The sequence below is a fragment of the Prionailurus viverrinus genome, chromosome B3 (genome assembly GCF_022837055.1).
Source record: "Prionailurus viverrinus isolate Anna chromosome B3, UM_Priviv_1.0, whole genome shotgun sequence".
NCBI classification, from domain to species: Eukaryota; Metazoa; Chordata; class Mammalia; order Carnivora; family Felidae; genus Prionailurus; species Prionailurus viverrinus.
This window is the reverse complement of record NC_062566.1, coordinates 21810594-21830717: the sequence shown is the minus strand read 5'-3', so window position 1 is coordinate 21830717 and position 20124 is coordinate 21810594. Positions and strand designations below refer to the sequence as shown.

Sequence of the window (20124 nt, the reverse complement as noted above, 5' to 3'; positions counted from 1 at the left end):
TGATTTGAAGGTATGAAAGAAGTCGCAGTTGGCTAAGGGAAGTGGGGTGGTCAGTGGATCAGGAGAAGGTGACTGCAAGTTACTGTACAGAAGAGTTTAGTACATTACCAGGGGAGCAATGGGCCACCTGAATAACTGTCACTAAGTGATCTGGAAGAATTTTACAGTTGCTGTTTCATTCAGTGCCTTTTTAATTTTTTTTGTTTTTTATTTGTCCACTCAGGCCAATTGTTTGTCTGTTCTCAGTTGCTGTTGAAAAGTGTAAATGTTCTCAGTCTTCTAAACTAACAGTTTCCACACCTTTACTTAGTTAGTACTAAGTTGAAAGAAAGAGCATGGTGGTCATTTTCAATTTGTCTCTATAGACCCTAGGTGCCAACTAACATCTTCATGAGCTCTATGACATGTAGATGAACTACACCGAGCCCAATGTTTCCTGGGGAGAGTGAAGAACCCAGGAATTTTCCAGCAGGCAGTCTACCAGTGTGCAAAATGCATTGTGAGACAGAATCATACTGACACCTCAGCGCTACCTCCAGTTATATCTAAATGGCGATGAACTTACTGTGACCTCAGAGAACAATTTGGCAACAGAAATTAAAAAAAAATAGAGGAGCTGTTTTGAGGCATATCAAGCTAAAGAGGTAACTACTCCGCTCTCTCACCTTACATCATTAGATTGTTTCTTTTTCCAAGCACTTTGTGCTTCTTCTGGCCCCCACATACTGTGGTCTTTGAAATTCATCCCATGAAAAAATAAGGAACAAACAAATAGGGAATCAAACTCAACTTTTGAAGACAGGAGATAAATGGGTTCCTGACCAGGCAATAGAACCCTAGGGTACTGCATTTCTTTGTATTCCGGGAAGAAGTGAATTCTAAACATTTTCAAACTGGAAACTGCTCACTTGGGTAGTTCTTGATTAAAATTTTCATACTATAGCAAAGGAGAAAATGATAAATTTCTTGGAGTCAGACTAAGCATAAAGCCATCAGGATTTCATCACAAAAATCAGAGGAACTTGTTATGCAAAGAAGTTAGTAGACCAAAAATAAGTGATTACAAAACTGGAGGCACCATTATCAACAAAAATCGAGATAAGCACAATGCACCTTGTTTTGAATGTGGCTAATGATTTTTATCTTGGACACATATAATGAGTGCATAGTGACACTGCATTGCACGGGGCATGGGACAATGCATGGGAAACTGTTGCAACCTGCTCTTGGAGGGAAGATTGACAATATTGTTTTCCTTGATTGCTAAATTGGACATGTTTCAAAATGGCAAATTGTAGAACTTTATTGATGATATTATTTTCATCTAAAACATAAGTAGTATTTCTGATTCTGGCATTGATTTGAATTTCTAAAGAGGAATTTCACAATTTCTGACTTTTAGGCTTGTATGAATTGTGGTTTTTAGCCAAGAGCAGATATTAACTGAGTCAATAATATTCATCATCACTGTTTGAGAATCTATGAGATGCCCCATGTAATTTTCCATGGTTTATTTAAGCTAGTCCACTTGGCAGCCCTGTAAAACTTTTAAAAAGAGATTGAAATGCATAGTGAAGCAGTTAAGGAATGTCCAACTGCTAATGAATCACAGAAATGAGACACACGCAGGTAGGTGTGACACACACAAGCCAAACCACCAACTCTTCCATACAATGCTCCATTAATCCAAGAGCCATAATTTGGTCATTGTCACTGGTGGTCTTTGTCGCTTTACTTAAAATCAGACATTGAGTTCAGCATCTCATTTCCAGAATTTTCCAAGTTCTCCCTCCAGTGGAAAAGTACACAATGTAACTCCACATAACCAGCAATGGACATTGTAAATTCTTTCAGCTCTCTGCCATGCAAGTTCTCAAACTTGGATTCTCTAGGCACCACTTATGGGAAACATTTCTGACTTTCTAAGGCAGAAGTAATCACTAGTGTTAAGACAATTAAACAAAGGGGCCATTAGACCGGTGGCTCTAATGCCTCGGTAGCCTTCGTAAGCAAACTGAAACCTAAGCCAGAGTCATTCGTATAAATGCATTGGTATTCCAGAAAATGAAATTTAAGAACAAGTAACCATAAACAGCCAACTAAGCTTTCCCAAGTAAGGAAACTGCTTAAGCTGTAGCTAATAAAATAATTTCTTTGCTTCCACGTCTGTTCCTTAAAACCTTTGCCCCCAGCTCCTGTCAGTGGGGCACTCCAACCACTTCTGGGTTTGAGTGGTTGCCTCACTCAAATTGATGTTTGCTCAAATAAACTTGAAAATTTTAACATGCTTCATTTTAACTTTTAATGCTAGAAATGAGCTACAGGTATTTAAAGTAACAATGAAACTGTTCTTAGTATAAAGATCACTTGCTCTTTTAGCCATAGTTCCTCATAACTTTATTACTACTCATTATGTTCTGTTAAGATGATTTACTAACACTGATGTCTCCTTGAAAGCAGAAACATTATGTGTAAGGTCTTTGGCATAACTAGCATGACCTTGGACAACACCAGGCTATTCAGTAAACAGCGGTTCATAACTAAGTGGTTAAAGAATGAATATTATTAACTTTCTATTTTTTAATGTTTATTTATTTTTGACAGAGAGAGAGACAGAGCATGAGCTGGGGAGGGGCAAAGAGAGAGGGAGACACAGAATCCGAAGCAGGCTCCAGGCTCTGAGCTGTCAGCACAGAGCTCCATTCGGGGCTTGAACTCACAAACCGTGAGATCATGACCTGAGCCAAAGTCGGATGCTCAACCGACTGAGCCACCCAGGCACCCCAAACTTTCTTAGGTTCACAGTAGCTTTTGGGTGCTAATAATTGCACTCATTACCTGTGTTCCTTGGGATTTGAACGGTTAAAATATAGATATAAAAAGGCTGGGTGGTCAAGTTAACTTAAGGAATGCAGACTGCTAGCCTTTCTTCAACAAATTCATTATTATATGTGTTGCTATTATGTGTATGTATATTACATTAGCATACTGAAGACTGCTTTGATCTCCTAAAAAAAGGAACAAATTTTCACTATCGTGTACACCTGAAACTAACATACCATTCATTGTGTGTCAATGTACTTCAATAAAGATTTTTTTTTTTAAGAAATAGGCTTAATTTTACCTAGGAGATAAATTCAAGCTACAGAATGTATTTTTTGCTTGTTTATTATTATTTTTCAGCATTTCTATTTACACAGCCCAAAATAAGTTTCCCTAATATGAGTTTTGTGCTCCAGGACTAATTTGTAAAGCTCCAAGCCCTTTTAATGCAAGGTTGCTAAGAGCTACTCTCTAAGCCTTTTTTTTTTTTTTTGTATATGATTTGCCCCAGGCCCAATGCTCCAGGCGATTCTTATGGACAGCTCGGCAGGTGTGCTTAAGAAGAAGGGACAATTGTTCTTTTCTTTCATTGTGACCAGAGTTACAGGTGAACTAGAAATGTTTAAAGCAACAACTGAACTATTCTTAGCACAAGGTCAGGATGCATTGTGAGGGAAAGAGAATAAAGACATCTCTTCTTCAGGACAATCCTGAGGGATGTCTGACTCACCAAGGGCCCATTTGCCATGATTTCTGGCATTTGCTTTGTTTTATGTTCTCCACTGGGAACATGTCTGCAATGTCTCCATGAGAGGCATATATCTAGGTTATGTCTAATTATATACTGATCTTAATTTAAATTTTACTGGGCCATGGAATCAGATTGTCTACATGGTTTCTGGATTTCCCCAATTCCCAATGCAAGCCAAACAGATCAATGGAATTAACATATGAAAAACACATGGATAATATCTTTGAAACAAAAACCAAACAAGTGTCAGGGAATTTCCTGAGCCCTAAAATACTGGTGGAGGCCACACTGCTAAGTAGGGTTAGCCTGAGGGTGTTGAGGTCATGGATGATGCAAGAGGGTACCTGAAGTCCCACAGGCTGCCTGGAAGCTCCCATCCCTCCAAAAGGAGGATTTGGCCCCTGGTAGAAACCAGGTCAATGAGTCAGCAAATGATGGTAAAACCAGAAGTCATTGTAGGCCCCAAGCTGAGGTAAGTGCAGAAAGTGTAGCTAGCAGAAGGACTGATGGATCCCACAGCATCAGGAAGCTCTGTCATGGGCACAAACACTGGAAAAGCTACAAAAGCAGGATGTGCCTTGAGGGCACAAGCCCTGAGCCAGGAAGCACAGTTCCCCTGGAGTGGGAGAGGTGCAGGAGAAGTGGAACCCAGGGAAAGGCCTGATGGAAGTCCAGCAAATGTGAGACTAACCCTTGGTCTTGATTGCTTTCTTTAAATGCTAGGTACTTCCTAGCTCTGAAAAATACAAGTTTCCAGAAACTGTGACAACCTAATAATGGCAACGCCTACCTATAGGTGCCTGATGGTGTTTTCTAAATGCCATTCCCCACTGAATGGGGGCAGAGCTCCAGAGAGGGATAACTGATTCCAGGTTTGGGGGAAAAATGTAAAAAGAGATTCTGGGACATCCTGAGGAAAGTCAAGTCAAAAGCCACAGAAACCAACTTGTAGAGCCTTCCATTCACCAAAGATAGGTATATGTGAGGATCAAAAAGTAATTATTATAATTGATTGAAATGTGCTGAGTATATAAGGATGTGTGAGTTCATAATGATATTTAACAGGGTGCAAGTTTGGGGAAAGAAGGGAGAGAGGAGTAAGAAGGGGGGTTGGAGAGAAGAAAGAAAGAGAAAAAGAGAAAGAAAGACTGAAAAGGAAAGGAGGGAGAGAGAAGGAGCAGGAGGAGCTGGAGAGGGAGACAGAGAACAGTCAGTGGGTAACACTGGAGATAACTGGAGTGCCACCCACTCTGTAAACTGACAATTGAAGGGAAAGATCTCCACATTTATCTTCCTTTTCCTGTACAGTAGTCTTTCTGAATAACCAAATAGCTCTAATTGATGAGGGAAAGTAGTTTTGTACTAAGAAACTCTAGCTATTAAAAATGAAAGAGAGGGCACCTGATGTGATACAATATATGTGATGCAGAGAAGATGGGTAATAAGGTAAATTAAATAGTGCCATGAGAAAGAAAACAGCCAAATCTCTTCAGCAAATCAATGTGAGCTAGGAAAAGTGAAGGACTCAATAAAAATCTGCTTTTTGCTCCTTTTCCTGCTTCTATTCTTTCTAGGACCTGCACCTCCACGCCACTTGACACATGCCTTGTAATGCAAATAGCTCTCATCTTTGTTCTAACCAGTTCCTGGATGCCTAAGAGGACATGGACACCAGACCACTGTCCTAAGTAAAAAAACCCCAGACCCCAAATAAAGACAAAACTCCCTCCTTTCCTTTCTGAGTCTCCTGGACATTCCTTCTGTATCTGCACTCCCTCTATACCTTCAATAAACTCTGCTTTCACCTCCTGCTGGCTCGAGTTTGATTTTTATTCTGTGCACAACCAGGAACCTCTTGGCTGGTCCTGTGGAACCCCCACTCTGGTCCGTCTGACCTGGCCTGCTGGCATCAAATGATATAGAAAACAAGCAGCGAGAGGTTCTGCTGGAGAATCAAGGACACCCAACAGACATGATACTTTCAAGTGTTGTCAGGGGACAGACTGATACTGCTTTAAACAAAACAGCCATACAAATACGTTTGAACGTGGACTGGGCATTACTTACAGGATGCCAGAGAAGTACTGGGAATTTTGTTGGTAGTATAATAGCATTGTTATTAGGTTTTGAAAGTTTATATTTTTTAAGGAATGAATTCTCAAGTACGTAGGAACAAAATGATGAGAAGCCTAGGTTTGAAATTAAAACATTTCACTGTAAAAATACCAAAAAATGTGGGGAAATATTCACAATTATTGAATTGAGTGATGGACATACAGAGTTTTGTTATACTATTCTCTCTGGTTTTACATGCATTTAAACATTTCAAAATAAAATTTACTTACAAATATTATTGCAAGGGAAAAGGCCCTCAAATAGACATTTTTATAACTACAAATAAAATATAAAGTCTTATAGCCTTTGAAGCAAGCTATTCAGAATTTCCACACTAGGCTCTCACACCACCCCCTGCTCCCCTACCATCCCCCTTCTCGTAAAACCACACCAACCGTGTCTAGATGGCTTGGAATTGCTAGTCAAAGGAGCAGACATAATGGGCATTTGCGTTTGGGTTATCTTCTCAGCACTGTTAGAACTCAGACAATTCCCTGCTGAATTGCTAATGGGACTCTAACTGCATACAACATTTCGCTACATCAATAAAGAGAATCACATCCAGAACATTTAGAAATGAAGTAGGTAGTTAAAATGTAACAAGAAGAAAGCCCTGACATATCGACTTTAGAGCTAGTAAATGATTGTAGACTTTTAGAATGGCGCATTGTCTGCCTCTGTCACAAGAGATGAATCTAACTGTTTGATGGGGTGTTGCTCTCCTAATACAGGAGTGAGGCTTACAAGCAGAAAGAGTATATCTCTAGGTACATTCACACATGGGTGAGTGAAATTCAGGCCACCTAGATGATGATGGCGTGCAAATTATTGCTGGCAATCTGACAGCCCTCTTTCAACAGAGTAGCTGGAAACCTTGTCCAGTATTCCCAGACCACCAGGTGATTTTGAGACCACAGTTTGCCCAACAGCAATGAGACCATAATTTCCAGGTACAGAGATCTGGACTATGAGCCTGTCTGTGGACTAGAGGCCCTTCTCTGAAGGTCTGAGTACAATGGAAATCCCTGGTTCCCTGGAGAGAAATGTGCATGCCCAGTAATGACTGGGGTTAAACTGGGTTACGGGACTTGCAGTCACATTCAATTTGACTAAAAAGAGTACAAGGGACATTTCTGGCTCACAGAAGTTTGGAGCTGCAGGTGTACACTTGCTGCCTGCATTAACTAAATGAGGTGGCAGTGCAGAAGTCCGATCCAGGTATGTCTGTCTTGCCTAACCACAGAGCTAGAGAAGACATGGAAGATCCCGTGGAAGCAGTAATAAAAGTGTTAGAGAGAAGGTCAAATGCAAAAGTTCAGGATAGTGACTTGTCTAAGTCATACATGTCGTGGCTCTGAGCCAATGGGTTTCCAAGAAAGAAAGAGGGGTGAAGGTCAGTGTGGAACCAAGTACCGACAATCCCCAGAGAAACTCCACAGCCAGGAAAGCCATCATCCAAAGAATGAAAGATCTTCTAGGATTTCACAGGGACAACTTCATGAACTGGGGGGAAGCTTCACTTGTCAGCACCAACACTAGACAGAAACAGACAAGAAATATGCCAGGTGGCAAGAGAGGGAAACATTCTCCCTCCTTTGTCCTCTCCCTCTTCCTCTCTTTGTCCTCTCTCTCCCTTTCTCTTGTTCTCCATATGCTACACACACACACACACACACACACACACAATTTGGGGAGAAAAGCAATGGCATGGCAGGTACTTTGGAGGCACTTTTACCAGGAATTTTGATTCAATAGGAACATTTATATGCAACACTATTCCTGTATTTCTAGCTGTTATATTGGGAGGCCAAGTGAAAGGAAAAAAAGTGTTTAATATTAAAATACATTATTAATTAAAGTGAAGGGGTTTCATGATTTAAGATTGATGTAGAATCTCAATTTGGGAGCATGGATTCTAAAATACTGGTGTTTTATCTGTCCTACCAAAGTATGGACTATAATTTTAGGAGAAATGTTTAATGAGATGGATCTAACATAGAAGCCCCTCAACCCACTGTTTAGCAGTGTAATCCATTATTCTATGCTCTGAGACACTGGGTCTCTCTTCCTATCCCTCCTTTGTCACTCCAGCACCAGACCATGCCCAGCTCTTGCTTTTCTGTCACCTGCCCTGGTGAAGTCTGAGTCAGCTACAGAGCAAGAGCTAAAAAGCCCAATCTGGAAGGGACAGACTTGAAAGTAGTAATTATATATTTTCAATTTGAAAACTGCTTGAGATGAGAGATTCAAAATCTATTTGGGGAATGCATAAATAATATACTGATAATTGGCACATATTTTACATCAGCTTTTCCATTTTAAACACTCATTTAAAACAACTGGCAAAAAAAATGCTAACAAAATAAAATGAGACCTTATTTCTTGCACACATCTTATTTGTCATATTCTTTACATGATTCTACTGTCATGATTTCAAAATAATCAAGAGAATTAATACTACCATTGAAAAAAATGGATATATTGGGTTATTAATTGGAGTATTTGATTCATATACATTTTATATGATTATTGGTGTGTTTCTGTTTGTGTTCCATCCTATTATCTGTTCTTTATGTGTTCCATCTGTCCTTTGTCCCCCATAATTCTTTTCTATCTTCTTTTGGATCAACTAGGTATTTTTTATTATTCCACTGTATCTTTTTTATCTGTTTTTAAGACATATCTCTTTGTATTTTTTTGTTTGTTTCTGATGCATCTTTTTTTTTCTTTAAAGAGAGAGAGAGCATGAGCAGAGGAGAGAGGCAGAGAGAGAGAATGTTAAGAAGACTCCATGCTGAGCTCTATTTCATGGCAATGAGATCATAACTTAAGCCAAAACCAACAGTAGGATGCTCAACTGAGCCAAAATATATATAATAAATTTAGATTTATTTTAAATAATCATTTATTTGAATATATTTTAAAATTATTTCAAAATGAAAAGTTTAAAAATTCATGAAAAACCCCACAAAATTGTTGCTGCACCAATGATTTTGAAGTTACCTATTATAGTTTTAAAATTCATGAAAAATCAGCAGTCTATTGTATAACACATAATGTTTGCTTTAATATAAACTGATGATTTAGAGAACTTACATTAGAATTACATGGAAGCCCTATGCCAACCCTGGGGTTTTATGCCCTTCCAGCCACACTTCAGTATCCTGCAGTCTGAGGAGGTTTAGCCTCAGCCACCTGAGTCTGGTCTCTGCCACCTCTCAGTCTTGTGCTCCCCAAATAATAATCTTTCTCTTTTCTTTTAATTTTGTTTTTAATTTTTAAAAATTTACATCTAAATTAGTTAGCATATAGTGCAACCATGATTTCAGGAGTAGATTCCTTAGTACCCCTTACACATTTAGCCCACCCCCCTCCCACAACCCCTCCAGTAACCCTCACTTTGTTCTCCATATTTATGAGATTCTTCTGTTTTGTCCCCCTCCCTGTTTTGATATTATTTTTTCCCTTCCCTTATGTTCATTTGTTTTGTCTCTTAAAGTCCTCATATGAGTGAAGTCATATGATTTTTGTCTTTCTCTGACTAATTTCACTTAGCATAATACCCTCCAGTTCCATCCACGTAGTTGCAAATGGCAAGATTTCATCCTTTTTGATTGCCAAGTAATACTCCATTGTGTGTGTGTGTGTGTGTGTGTGTGTGTGTATCCACATTTTCTTTATCCACTCATCCATTGATGGACATTTGGGCTCTTTCCATACTTTGGCTATTGTTGATGGTGCTGCTATAAACAGGGGGGTGCATGTGTCCCTTTGAAACGGCACACCTGTATCCCGTGAATAAATGCCTAGTAGTACAATTGCTGGGTTGTAGGGTAGTTCTATATTTAGTTTTTGATGAACCTCCATACTGTTTTCCAGAGTGGCTGCACCAGCTTGCATTCCCAAATAATCTTTCTAAACCTCAGTTTCCTCATCTGAAAAATATGGGCAAAAATTGTATTTAAAGGGTCATTGTCAGACTTGGAGATGATAAATACAGAATGTATGAGAGTTTCTGACATCCAGTAGGGCACACATGTAACTATATATTCATAAAGTAGATCTACCATAAGTATGGATGTGTAATACTTATTTTTTAATCATACACAGATTTACATGAAGTCACCTGTTTAACCAAAAACATTGTTTTCAGGGTAAAATATATATTTTTTTCTATTCTTCCAAAAATGAAAATTACTAATCAGAGAGAGTAATAAAACAACTCAAGGATCACAGAGAAGAGTAAGAAAAGATTATGAATTAATTTTTTTAAAGAGACATGAAAATCCTCTTTAATGTATAAAACATTTAAATTATATTCAAATTTATATATTCAGAATTAAGAATATGAGGGGAGGGGAGGTAAAAAAAATAGGTAGGGAAAGAAGAGCTAAAGATGCCCTCAGAGATGAGAAGAGTTTCCAAAAGAAAATTTAAAAATTATACTGGAAACATCTGTGTAAGAAAAGAAAGAGAATGGGAGAGATGAGGTATATCCTCACAGTAAAATAGTAGAGATAAAGAGGAATTATTAGACCCTGAGAAAATTCTAAAATCTTGAAGTGCCATTTTCACATGGTGTCTTCCTCAGGACAAAGTTTTCAACTTGCCTTATTGCTCTCTGAAATTCCCACTAACCTGTCTCACCATTTCACATGCTTTTTACATATTCTCTGAAAGATAACAGAGGATCCACCTAGTAGGAGAGTGATCATGAGGTAAAAACATGTCCTCTAATCTCCAATAGTAAACCAAGCAATCTTGCACACACAAAAGGAAATAAAGTCAAAATCCAGAATATCAGCATCCCTGATTAAGTTCAAGCCATGGAAATAGCTGAAAGAATTACCTGCTTCTAACCAGTCATTGGATTTCCACTTTCCTGAGTTCAATGTTATTTAAAATACTATCTATACCTTTTCTATCAAAAGAAATAATTTTGGAATTGGAAAGGGGAAAATGATAAGAAACGCAATGATGACAATAACGATTACAGTAAGAATATAATTTATTGAGTATTTATTGCATTCCAACTCTGCCAGGGGCATTATGCATCATGTCTTGTTTGATTATTATTTATTGTAAAATATTAACAATTAACGTTTATTGAGAGCCAAATGAGTTTGAGCATGCTGCTTTAGTTATGTGTATTATTTCATTGATCTTTACACTTTCATATGAGAAAAATGGAGAGGAGTCAAGTGCCTTGCTCATTCATGTAATATAAAGTGATAGTGCTGTGTTCCAATTCAACTTTTGTAGACCATTGTCAGGATTCCATTTATTCAATCATTCCTTTTTAACTGTTTATAAGACATTGTGTTAACAGGATGTGGTAATTGGTCTCCTGTAGCTAACTGTAAGTAACTTTCCTTGGGTCATAGAGGCAGTAGATGGCTGAGCTGAGTCCCAAACACAAGTCTGTCTGACTTCTAAACCTTGTTCTTTATCCTCACAACCAATCATCTCTTCTTCTTAATGAGATAACTGAGGCTCACTGGAGTTAAGTTATAGTATGTGAATTAATTAACACATCAATCTCCTAAAACAGGCAACCACATGCATTTATATAGCAAGCATTTATCGTATTTTGGGCTCTGTTGTTGGGACTCACAACCACACTTTACAATCCTACTGTTATTTTATAATAAATATTTCCATTCTGTTAATAAGGAAAATTAATTTCAAGGAGTTGTCTGGCCTGAGAGTCTGAACCCAAGCTCTGCTGCCTCCCTGTTAGGCTTTTCCAGCACAGTTTGGCCTTCTGGATGGAGGCATGGAGGCATGGAGGCAATAAACAAAGTTGACCGGTAGAATGAATCAAGTCATAAACTTCAGTCTGACACTGAAGGAATGCAAAGTGGATGAAAGAATGAAGATTTCCATGTGGATTTAACACACTTTGGCCAAGAAGGGACAAAAAAGTAAGGCTTGATTCAACAGGAAATGAAGAATATTTGAAAGCTTTTGAAAAGGAAAATAGCAGATAAAATTTGTGCTTCATAAAACTGGATCTGCAGCAACATAGGGGAAGAAAAGTAAGCGTTAGGGTCTGGAGACATTGGGAATGACACAGGCAAGAGGATATAAGAACATGAATTAGACCTTGGGATTTAAAATGAAGGTACAGCTGCCAGATAGGTAGGATTACCAAGTCTTAGAGCTTGGTTGAATATAAAAATAGAAGTTAAAAATAACAACAAATGTTAATGCTAAGCGAAGCCCAGAAATGGTCAATGGGAAGCTGAAGAATTTTAGAACCAGATATGGCACTCTACAGTGAGCTTTAGAAATAATGAGAGATCCAGGGGATACTAATATCAGGCAAATTTAAGGATAAAATGGACTTCAGGAGGTTTTAGTTGTAGAAGGTGACATTTAGTTGTTACAATTAGGTTTAAAGTTTCAGGTTCAAGATAATTACCTCCCCATAAAGATGTTAACTGCAAACCTCTGAAAGTGCAGAGAAGGTAGTGGTTATAGAATAGCAGAAACAGGCACATGCTGTTATGGTTTTCATAACAAGGAAATTGTAGGTTTGGGACAGACTGGTAAATCTAACAATCTCTCCTCAAAGGTGAGAATAAATAATTATTGGGTAGTTGTTAAGCCTTTAGAAAAGGATACTGTAATCACTAGGAACAAGATGGAACCAGTGGAAACAACAACAAAACAAGTTATGGCAGACAATACCACATATTTTCAAGACAGAGCTACCAGAATTGCAGGTCAGAGGAATGCCAAAGAGACCCCATATGCCTTGATTTTCAGCACACTGAATTCTGGGGTCAACACAGAAATGTGGTGACTACATGCTGAGCAGTTCAGAGGTTTAAGGAGGATTCAAGAGTCATGATCAGAGAATAGAAGTTAATATCATCCAAGAACATACTTCCCAGCATCATAAATATTTTTCACATGTGAGGATATAATGAAGATATAGGAAACATCATAACATTATGAGCTACTGGGTTGAGAATTCTGTGGAATGAGGGGAATATCTTGGATGATGTTAATGTCCAAAATGTTCTTCCCAGATTATTATGATAAATTTAAACTAAGAAGAACTTTTAAAGGGATAAAATGTAAAATTAGGCACATAAGAACTGAGTAAGAAGAGATCATATAGCAGGAAATCATTTGAGAAAAAGGACTCAGAGTTTTAAACCAGCAATAAATAAACAAATAAATAAAATTAAATAAAAAAATTGCTACTGCTACCTTATAGAAGTCTTATAGAAGTCTTTTATTCCTATTAAGGGCAGCAAAGGTGGCCCAACATTGGACACTGAACAGACTACATCTGGAGTCACTTCATGGTTGAAAAACTTATTTTTATTTTTGCTTTTTTAAGTTTATTTTTAGAGAGAGAGAATGTGAGCAGGGGAACGGCAGGGAAGGGGGGAGAGAGAGAGAATCCCAAGCAGGTTCTACACTTAGTGTGGAGCTTGACGTGGGGCTTGATCTCACGAACTTTGAGATCACGACCTGGGCCAATATCAAGAATTGTATTCTCAACTGACTGAGCCACCCAGGCAACCTGGGAAACTTATTTTTATTTAAAAAAAATTAATGTGTATTTATTTTTGAGAGATAGAGACAGAGCATGAGCAGGGAGGGAGCAGAGAGAGAGGAAGACAGAATCCAAAATAGGCTCTAGGTTGTTTAACTAACTGAGCCACCCAGGCACCCCAGGGAAACTTATTTTTATAACTGCATCACTGAACATGAAGATTTCGAGTAATTATTAGCAAGGTTAAATAATCTGAGAAATGAGATGGATAAAAGCACTTAGGCCCAACCAGGCTAATAAAGGGAATCCCACTGGGAAAAGACAACAAAAGATTTTTAGCCTTAAAAATGGAAGACATATTAGTAATGGGATATATTTTCAAATATCTAAAGGACTTTAATAAGTGAAGGATAATTCCGGGAGTAGAATGAGGAGTGCTGGTTTGACAGATGTTAAGGAGTAACTAGGAATATGCTTATGTGGGAGATGTTTAACAAGTATGACTTCAAGACTCTTTTGGCAAAAATATACTCAGTCTTGGACTTACTGGCAATGTCAAGGCCAAAATAACATGTATTTATTCCACAAATATTTTTTAAAGCTTTACCATGACCCACACACTGGTTTTGGGGTTACAGATGCACTGTTAAAGAAGAAAGACCACCACAGACCCATAAGTATGGAGCTAATCATAGTGGGGACCTAAGACTTTCCCATGGGGGTGAGCTCTGGGAAGAAAGTGTTAGCTAAGAGTCTGAACTGCTGAGTCAAGTCTTAGCTCATAACCAAGGAAGAGAAAAAGCCAGGTAGGGGCAGAGGCAGAGCAGCTGGGAGTTTGGTTAACCAGTATCCCACTTAGGTAAATTGAAGCAAAATAATTTTTCTGTTAAGTCCTTTTAACAGAAAGTGGTTGGACTTTTACTTTTTTTTTTTAAGGTGTTGCTGGCAGGATAAATAAATATACATAAAACACCTAGAAACATCCCAAGCACTTACAACAGTGCTACATAAGGGGTGTCTATTATTGCTATTGCCATTATTGTTGCCTTTTTCTTGATGGTCTTGTTTGTGTTAGGAACTAAATGTCAGTGTTTTCCCAAAATTCACATTATGAAGCCCTAAACTACCAATGTGATGGAATTTGGAGATGGGGATTCTGGGAGGAAATTAGAGTTAGAAGAGATCATGAGAGTGGAGCCCCATGATGGGATTAGTGTTCTTACAAAAAGAGGATGAGAGAACAGAATTTCATCTCAGCACCATGTTATGACACAGCAAGAAGGCAGCCATCTGCAATCCAGGAAGGGAGTCCTCATCTGGCAACTGCATTGGCCAGGACCTTGATCATAGACTTCCCAGCCTCCAGAATAGTGATAAAATAAATATCTGCTGTTTAAATAATCCAGTTTGCTGTATTTTGTCATGACAGCCCAAGCGAAGCCAGGCAGAAAGAAGGAGGTGTTATCAAAAGACACTGAACTTTCTCACTGGGGAAGGAACACATACTATTGTTGACCATCAGTTTTAGCACCTCTTGTGCAGTAACCCTCAAAGGGAAGGAATTTGGCACACAATCTTTATCACATTCCTATCACTACATCCTCCATTTCCAATGGCTTTCCATAGCTATTAGCACTTAGAAGCCTTAGATAAGCTATCCCGAGCCCACTTCTCCAGTACCTTCCACCAACATGCTCCTCTTTCTTCTCCTCCTTAGACTCACTGGCCTTTGATCAGCTGCTCCAATGGCCAACACTCCCTACAGCCTTCATGATTTTGTCATGCAATTCCCTCTGCATGACATGCTTTTTCATTTCTTTTCACATCCAGCAGTTGTCCAGTAAAGTCTTCTCTGACTTTTCTAATCAGATAAATTCTCCCATTATACATTTCACGACACCTGTATACAGCCCTTACCAACATTTGTAAATACGTTTTCTATGAGTATGAAATTAATGGTTTCTCCCTAACTCTTCTTCCTTTGCTCCATGAGGACAAGGGTCCCCATGCCTATTTTGCTTACCATTGCATCTCCACCCCTCAGCACAGGACTTGACACATATCTATTACTGCACAAATTATCTATCCCAATAAACATGTTAATAAGAAAAAGAAGGGCTTGGAACCTCCATATACATAAGGTCATACCTGCATGGTTCTCCTTTCAGCCCTAGGTTTAATTACTTTGCATGAACCTTGACTACAGGAATCGTGCAGAAAAACAGAAGGAGGGGCTTCTTAACCAAACAACTACATGTTATGCCTTTCACAGGGGGAACTGCCTAATTATTGTATGTTTTCAGACATAAGTGGTGTGGCCACCTGCTAGGGAGTTGTGATGGTTAATTTTATGCATCAACTAGACTAGGCTAAGAGAAGTCCAGAGAACTTGTCGGTAAAATGTTATTTCAGTTTGTATCTGTGAGGATGTGTCTGGAAGACATTAACATCTGAATTGGTGAACTGAATTAAGATAACCTCACCAGTATAGGTAGGTACCATCCAATCCATTCAAGGGCCCAAATAGAACAAAAGGAAGAATAAGGAGGAAAAGCAGCATGCAGTACCATGATGGTGGGAGGACAGTGGCTTTGAGGATGTGATCCCTGCAGTTATCCCTTCACCACTCACTCAAAACCAACAACCCTAAAGCACAAAACCTGGGCCTTGCACTATGCAGGAGCAGGAGACACAAAGATGAAGAGAATCCTCTGTCCTTCATGAGGTCATAGTCCAGAAAACCACAGAGAAGGAGTCATATTTTAGAGAAGTATATACTCAGAGGAAAGAACAAAATTAGTCAAAATTACACTAGTTGGAGAGTTAACTTAGGGAGAATAAGACTCTGTATCACTTGGGGTTTTGGTAAAAAGAGTCTGGCTTCAGCTTAAAGTCCCCTGAGGTAACACAGGAGAAGGTTTCAGGCTGCAAGAGTCATCCTATTATCTCTGTGAAGAAATATGCTAAGAAAGATGGGGCATTGTCTTTGCTGAACCAGCGTGGTCTGCATACAGTTTGAGATATTCATCCTGCAGGATGATGAACTTCTCCTTTCTTGTCATTTTATTTAAATAAAATGATATGTAATATTAGTTGTAATAATATATTGAATATGTTTATTTTCCAGGAAATAGTAGAAGTTGTTTGCTTTGCCAGTTCAATGTCAGTGCCTCACTGGGTGCTGGAACCTAATGGATGTGACCATAATGATAGGTGTGGTGGCTGAAGTACATGAAAGCAGAGGGCTACCATGTCTACACAGTTTTCTACATGAAGGCCAAGCCAAGAGAACAGGCGCAGGTCTTCTTGCACTATCTGTTCTGCCCCAGACAGTTCTCCAAAGAGTCCTAATGCTGTGAAGGAAGAAACATAAATGCCTTTACTTTCCACTCAAAACATTTTTTTAAAAATGGCTCTACCCAAAAAAGAAGGTGTTGTTCATGTTAGGGCACTACTTAAACGTTTTTTTAAGAGAAAACAATAATAAAATAAAATCAATGGTGATATTGTTTACAATCAACTGAAGTGCTATACAAAAAACTAAGGTGTTAAGAGGAAAGGAAAATGTAGTTCTTTCTGCATCTCTTTCCTTCATGATATATCTATTAGTTGAGAAAGTATTCTATGTCATGTATAGATATGTGAATGCACTTTTCATCAGACACCCTTCTGAAAGATGTGTCTGTCCTGTTACTACTCTGTAATGTGAAACTCATTCTGGAAGGTCTCCCCTTCCCAAAGACAAAATTCAAGCCAGTAAGAAAGGTTCTGAAAACTCTCTATGCCTGGCTCTCTGCATTCTTCTCCATTCCCCACTCCTGCCGCCTTATACTTCCCTACTTTGTAGCTTTGCATGTCTTCTTTTTGCACTTCCCCCATCTAGAAGTTTGACCATACCCACACCTCTCTAGAAAACTACAATGCATACAAAACTGATCTTCACTTTCCTCTTTTGCCAGTGACCACCTCCTCCTTTGTGATGGGTGTGACAGAAGCCCTAATCCCAGTGGTGGTGCTAACTCACTGTTATGAGCACTGTCTGCTTCTCTGACCCTCTCCTTGCACTTTTGTGATTTGTGAGCTCCCTGATGATAAGCATTCACCTTGGTGTTCCCATTCCTGGTTTGCACTCAGTGGGCCCAAATTATTGTCTGAGGAAGGAAATGAGAGATGGAAGGAGGGAGGGATGACTGGAACACACATTTTAAAAATAAAGCAGGCAAGAAGTACACACTTACAGGAAATACCCAAGGGACAGAGGGCAGTGTAGGATTTTTAAAGCAGAAGAAAATCCTTCTGAGAACATAGAGCTATCTATAAATATTTGAAGAGATTTAAGGTGGATAAAGGCTTACAAGAACTATAACCTGTACTGATATATCAAAATAGAGGGAATATTTAATTCAAAAATTTTCCAGTATTTCAATGGATGTCTCTGGTAATGGATATCAATATGGTTGGTGGGGACCAGTTCTCTACAGGGAGTTGATGCAGTGAGTCAGAACACTGTATTACATTATCTTCAGGGTGCCTCCAAACATTGAGTCTGGTTGCAGATAAATGCATAATCACTCATATGGTATTCTAATAAGAAACCCCACTCCATCTGTCCCATAACAGACAAAAAGGAAATAAAATGATCTAGGACAAGAAATTAAATAGCTCCTAACAACCTATCTCAACTACCATTTATTTCTGGTATGTCAAAGTTTGGATTCTATTTTTTTCAAATATTGCCAGTAAAAATATTTAGAGGCACATTTGCCATCTTGTATCTTTTAGAGAAGATTTATAAGAACCATTTGAAGAAAATTCAGATCCACGACTGATTACTAATGTGCTTGTGGAGCTGAATTTCTAAATACTTCAAAAGCAAGATGTATCTGATGTGAGAGACATCACTTTCCATTTGGAATAGGAGATTCACATGTATTAATATAATTTGTTAACTTTGTTGGGATCTAAGGAATTCATGCCCATTATGAAGCTGAATCCTTTTCACAACAGCAGAAAACACAATAATTTTTAATGTTTAATTAAAATCATTTTGATAATGAGACATTGCTGCCAAAATAATGCTCAACATACATTTAATCATGATGCAACAATCAGGTGTTCCACAATGTGGGACATTATGCCATTTTAGCAGATAACTGGTTTGGAATCCTCACAAAAGGAAATGCCATGAGAAAGACACAAATCAAAAAGGAGGGTGCCAATCTAGATCAAAGGTTACTGAAGAGACATAATTAGTAAAAGTCAAGGGTGTACCTTGATTCTGGGATCAAAGTAATACAGCTATGGAAGACATTGCAAATGCAACTGGAAGACTTTTGATTCTGGATTAGACACTAAATGATAACTTTGATTTATTCAAGTTTATTAAATGATTTAGCGGTATTGTGCATGAGGAGTAGAATGCTTTCTTTCTTAGTGCATCTGAAACATTTAGGGGTGACATGCTGTGATGTCTGCAACTTGTTTTCAACATATTAGTGAAAAGTGTGTGTGTGTGTGTGTGTGTGCGCGTGCATGCGTGCACGTGTGTGTTTAGAGAGAGAAAGTAAATCTGAGAAAGTTAACAGTTGATCCAGGTCATTCTATGATAAATAAAACTAGCTCACTATGACTTACAAAATGAAAGCATGTGAAACTGAAGATTACAGGAGTGGAGGGCTGCCGTGTGGAAGGGAATTTCATCACTCATAGCTTTGTCTTTCTCTGGTTATAGTTATTAGTAACCCTTTTATTTGTTCAGAGGTCCAATTCCTTGTCTGGAGCCCAAGAACGATTTGAGGGAACCTAGGTTATATTTCTGCTCAACTCCAGTTTGACATTAAGAGGTCCGAAGAGAGAGAAAAGCATATATACTGGCATCCAGCTCTTTAAGGATATCAAAAGGGAATTTTCAAGTCATTTTTTGTACAATGTAGCTGTTCAAATTAGCATGGAATCATTTTCCTTATAAATAAAAAAATTTAACTTTCAAAAAATTAATCTAAGTCAAGGGTAAATGAGCATCTACTGTACTATTCCCTCAGCTTTTCTTTACATTTGAAATTTTTCAAAATAAAATTGGAAAATTATTTTTGGAATATTTATGTCAAACATTCTAATTTCTTCTATGTGCAGTGGCAATAAAACTTACTTGGGGACATGGATATAGTTCCCTCTGACATTTTCTTTTTCAAGTTTCTCCACTAACTAAATTGAATCAGAGTCCATTACCAAGAAGATGCTTTTGAGTGACAGTGAAGCTGGGCCTATCAATGGTGGAGTTGGTTCTCTACACAGAGAACTCCCATAGCCCCTGCAGGGGAGTCACCAAGAGGCTCTGTAAACCCCTCCTACCACAGAATGTTCACCTCATGGAGGGACTAAGACACGCAAACCTATATAGTATATTGTAGAAAGCAATGCTTACAGTAGGAGAGATAGTAATGGGAATTTACAAAAACTTTGGGAAAACTCAAGATGTTTAGAAAATTGGTTTAACTAGAGAATAAGAGAGAAGTGAAAAAGAAGAAGGGCATGTGGCTGCCAGGCTGCGGTATTCATGTGTAATCTAGGAGCCAGTGGGGAGTCTTTGGGGCAACTGAATAGAGTAGAAACATATTAAGTGTGGTGTTTCAGAAGAATTTGCCTGAGAGTAGTCTTGGTGGGCAGATGGGTCAGGATTGTTGAGAACATTGGAAGGTGTGAGAAGCCCTGTGGGGACAGTGAGGCTACAGAGGACAAAAGGCAAGAATTAGAGAAAGATGTCCATAGACCCAGTCACTAGTAGACCTGGATTGGCTATTAAAATAGTAGGTAAATCTTTTACTCTCCATGTGATTCCTTCCTTTTCATCTTAGACAAACTGGCTGCAATCTCTTGGGTTGTTAAGAGAATCAAACAGGTAAGATAACTTAAATGTTTTAAA

At 38.5% G+C, this 20124-nt stretch overlaps 1 protein-coding gene and 1 long non-coding RNA gene across 3 annotated transcripts in view; one reads left to right on the top strand and one right to left on the bottom strand.

The window, feature by feature from the left end:
- The window catches only part of GABRG3 (gamma-aminobutyric acid type A receptor subunit gamma3), a 704379-nt gene that overhangs the window by 481815 nt on the left and 202440 nt on the right, over positions 1–20124 (bottom strand). The gene's annotated exons all lie outside the window — the stretch shown is intronic.
- The window catches only part of LOC125168816 (uncharacterized), a 31329-nt gene continuing 30999 nt past the window's right edge, over positions 19795–20124 (top strand). Inside the window, exon 1 of the long non-coding RNA XR_007153310.1 lies at positions 19795–20100. This is a non-coding gene — a long non-coding RNA (uncharacterized LOC125168816). The remainder of the gene's footprint in view (positions 20101–20124) is intronic.